General features: G+C 38.6%; 1 pseudogene; it reads right to left on the bottom strand.

Moving 5' to 3' along the window:
* Nucleotides 1–522: 522 nt before the first annotated feature.
* Nucleotides 523–4,585, bottom strand: part of LOC109366372 — a 153,382-nt pseudogene continuing 149,319 nt past the window's right edge.

Genomic DNA, 4,585 nt, shown 5'->3' with positions numbered 1-4,585 from the left:
AAAAAAGAGGAGAGAAAAGTGGAGCATGGAAAGATGGACATGCAAAAATGTTGAAACCCAATGTAAATTGAGCTGGCTTCATCTTCCCTGAAAACATAGCCTGTCCAGAATAGAGGTTTTGACCAAAACCTTCTTCAAATAGATTTCATAAAATCCTGCTGTGAGGTCCTAGTGTTCCATCTTAATGAGTACAATTTGTGGATCTCTTAGAAACAGAAGATATTTAGTGAAGTTAATTTTGCAACCAGGTGTCACCACATATCATTTCCAGGCCAAGAGAGTGAAGAGAGGTGGAATGCTGAAACTGGCATTCTGCCAGCTTCTCCTTGCTAGCATATCTATGTCAAAATCACTTAAGCACAAATGGCACATAAAACAGAAACACCTGTCATTTTTGGTCTGTATGTATGAGGGCATAAGTATGTGAAACTTCGTGAAAATTGTATGCTTTCCTGTCCAGAGAATGTAACAAAAAAATTTACAGTGTAGAGCAGCATAGTTGGAGTGGTCGTATGGATTTTATCAACAGTTCTGCTCAGAAGTGCCCAGAAGGGCATTGTTCAACTCTCCTGGGAGGGCACTGGCACCCCTGAACTGGCATTCCCGGCCTCCTCCTAGCTGCCCTGTCACTGCCACCTCATCTCTGTTCACACTTAGTGAAGGTGACCACCCTATAAAGAGGGTGAGAAAGAAAATCTGTCATTTAGGTCATATATACTATTTTTCAGCACTCACCCATCATCTTCTGTCTTCATCAGCATACAGTAAAGCTCTGCTGAGATGCTGAAAGCAATTTTGCAAAGGTTATTCTTGCTCTGACCTAGCACATTCATGTTATTCTGCAAGTCAGCAGTAGTTCAGGCTTCTTTCACCTTTTTGGTTCACGTTATAATAGAATCATAGAATTTCTCAGGTTGGAAAAGACCTTAAAGATCATCAGGTCCAACTGCAATCTAATCATACTACCCTAACTCTACCAACCCATCACCAAATCATTTCCTTGAGCACCATATCCAAACGGGGATGGTGACTCAACGTTCTCCCCTGGGAGCCTACTCCAGAGCTTAACAACACTTTCTGCAAAGAAGTTTTTCCTGATATCCAACCTAAACCTCCCTTGGCACAACTTGACACCATTTCCCCTTGTCCTGTCATTAATGAGAAGAGACCAACCCCACTCTTGCTGCAATCACCTTTCAGATATGGGAAGAGAGCAATAAGGTCTCCCCTCAGCTTTCTCTTCCCCAGACTAAACAGCCCCAATTTCTTCAGTCACTCATTGTAGGCATATTCTTCAAGTCCTTCACAAGCCTTGTTGCTTTTGTTTGGACCTGCTCCAGCACTTCAAAAAGTTTTGGTATATGTCTCAAGGAAGTATTCTCAAGTTCTTTCCTGACTTGAGGTCACCTGACTATAGATGAGAGAATCTTTGAATTCAATATGATGAGAGGACATTTCCTTATAGAGCTCATGGATGTGAACATAAGAGGCATTGTTGTGGTAGTCCTCATTCCCCCCATCCCTGTGTTACAGTGAGGTGCAGTGACACTGTTCATTTCATGGGTCTCGGGTTAATTTTGATTTATATAGTTGCACATGCTGTGCTAAGTTTGTATTAATAAGGATGCTTATTGCAATTATTCCACAGTGGTTTTTTTGTTGTTGTTTTTTTTTGTTTGTTTTTACAGACCAAAATATGCAGCAGCAGAAGTTTGTTAATTGATTTTTAAAGTTGATTAAAGTAAAATGCCCACTTTTTGGAGCCACTATTTCATGTCCCCAGAATAAAGAAGAGATTGTGCTTAGTTCTAATGAATGTAATAGTGGGTTTTTGTGTTGTTTTTTTTTGTGTTATTATGACTCCCCCACTTTTAAAATCTATATATTTTTTCCTCACCCAATTGGTGCTCAGCATCAAATCACTCCCTGGTATAGGAGTTTGCATTTGTTTTTCTTGACAATTCTGTGAGTTAACCACTTCAGATGATTAAAAAAAATAAAAATCACTGATATTACTGTATGAAAATTACTTGAATAATTATCTTTTTTTCCTAAACTAATTAAAAATAAAAAAAAAAGTACTGGATCTCAACAGAAACATCTTCAGATAACACTGGATTAAGTGTTAAACTCCAGGATTAAGATTAACTGAACATTCATCTGTAAATCTTCCTCTTCTACACATTTTTTTGTTGTTCCTTCATTGTCCAAATTGAAGAAAAAGCAATAACTTCATTGTATTCTGGTCTGTTAGTTCAGGAAAAACAAAGAGCCAAATGAAGTCTTTCCACAATCAAATTTTTGCCAAGTGCACAGCCAGTTTCTTGGCATGCGTTTACAGCATCCAAGACTTCCAGGTGATCCCTTTGTCCAATTACCCACCAATCTGGGCTATAATAAGCTAGAGGTGTCTTCAGTTTGGCATAGTCACAGGTAAAATGCAATACTATACAAAACATTCTATTTCAATCATTTATTAAGCAATTAATGTTTCCTAACTTCCTTTTGGGATTGCCACATGATTTCTGGAATAGAAAATTTATTAAAACTTGGTTTTAGTTTGGTCAAGATTTTCAAAGTTTTATCTTTAGACTCCGCATCTGTGATCTTCATTAGAAGATTTTATTTATAGCCTTAGAGAAATCCATAAAACAACAGAAAAGAATACAAATGGCTCTCAGTTTCCACTATGATGTTACTTTCATAGTCATAGATATTCCACAGCTTACTTTTCTTTCTGTACCAAACCAGATTTTTCCAAATTTGTTTCAAAGTTGTATTTATAGTAGCAGAGAGAGCCATCAGATAGGTGATTTTTATAATAGGTTAAAAATACATATTTTTCCCATATGTACTACTGGAAGATTCTAATCTGAAAACATGCCAAAGGATGTGCAGGTGCCAGCAATTAGTTTTGTATGGATGGCCTCTGAAAACTGCTGTTGATTCATTACAGAAGAGCACTGCAGGTCCAAGATTCTTCTACATGTTGTTGTCAGAAGTGCTGGGAGCAAGGAACTCCAATAGGGTTCTGTTCCTCATTTTTCTCAACAAAAGTTCAAGAAGGGCCTATGATTTTTATTTTGCAACTGACTTACAGTAGAGGAAATTCAGCTTTTTGACTCCTTCATTTCACTCATAGATGACACAAAAATAGTCAGAAAATATTAATTTTATTTGCCTCTAGACTAGGAATAAAGAACAGCCCTCTTCCTATATTTAGAACTGAAATTTGATGCCAAGATTTTTTTTATTCTTGGTACAGCCCTGCACTTCATTATGAAGTGTATTGTGAGCAGAGATGAAACGTTTTCAAACATTTTTCTCCCCCATAATCGCAAACATATTCTTGACCCCACTTCGTGTTTTCACACATTCTGCTCCACTAGCATAGCCTTTAGACATAGTAAATTGTATCTGAAATACTAGTATGTGATAGCATAGGCAATGAAAAAGGAAATGGTTTAAGATATTCAGATGGTCATAGAATCCTAAGGGTCTTCTCCAACCTAAGTGATTCTATGACAAATACAGAAATAGAAATGAATGCTACTTAGTCAGGTAAAAAGAACAAAGTTGTTCTTAGTTCATAGAATAGGTAATAACTTTAATAGAATGAGGAGAAAATGAAATTTTAATTATTCTTACTACATCTACTGTCATTAATTTTCAACTGGTTAACAAGAAATAGAACAAAAGCCTATCTTAATGCATTTCTCTCTTGAGAAAAAGTGCAAGGTTCTTCACCTGGGTCAGGACGCTCCCCAGCACAGATACAGGTTGGGCAGAGAACAGCTCTGAGGAGAAGGATTTGGGAATGTCAGTTGATGAAAGCATTAACATAAGCAAGCAATTGCACTTGGAGCCCAGAAGGCCAAACATATCCTGGGTTGCATCAAGAGAACGGTGACCAGCAGATCGAGGGAAGAGATTCTGCCCCTCTACTCTGCTCTCATGAGACTTCACCTGGAGTTCTTCATCCAGTTCTGGGGCCTCCAACACAAGGAGGACATGGAAATGTTGGAGCAGGTGCAGAGGAAGGCTGTGAAAATGATCAGGGGGCTGGAGCACCTCCCCTACACAGACACACTGAGAGAGCTGGGGCTCTTCAGCATGGAGAAGATTCCAGGAAGACCTTACAGAGACCTTCCAGTACCTGAAGAGAGCCTACAGGAAAGCTAGGGAGGGACATTTTATAAGGGCAGATTGCAACAGAACAAGGAGAAACAGCTTTAAACTGGAAGAGGGTAGATTTAGGCTAGATCTTCAGAAGAAGTTCTTTACTATGAGGGTGGTGAGACACTGCAACATGTTGCCCAGAGATGTTGTGGGTACCCTCTCCCTGGAAATGTTTAAGGCCAGGTTGGATGAGGCTGTGATCAACCTGGTCTTAAAAGATCCTTTCAACCCAAACCATTCTATAAAAAAATTTTCATAGGACATGTATGCGAACAAGGTAGGAGGAAGATCTGAAGCAAGGAGAGGTAGAAGAAGGACAGAAGATAGAGGGCTTCAAAGCATTCTTTTAGTTAGTGAAAAGTGCTTCTTAAAAAAAAAAAAATGTAGAGCCAATACTCTGTTTAAG

Source organism: Meleagris gallopavo, chromosome 2 (genome assembly GCF_000146605.3).
Source record: "Meleagris gallopavo isolate NT-WF06-2002-E0010 breed Aviagen turkey brand Nicholas breeding stock chromosome 2, Turkey_5.1, whole genome shotgun sequence".
Lineage (NCBI taxonomy): Eukaryota > Metazoa > Chordata > Aves > Galliformes > Phasianidae > Meleagris > Meleagris gallopavo.
This window is presented reverse-complemented; position numbering and strand designations above follow the sequence as displayed.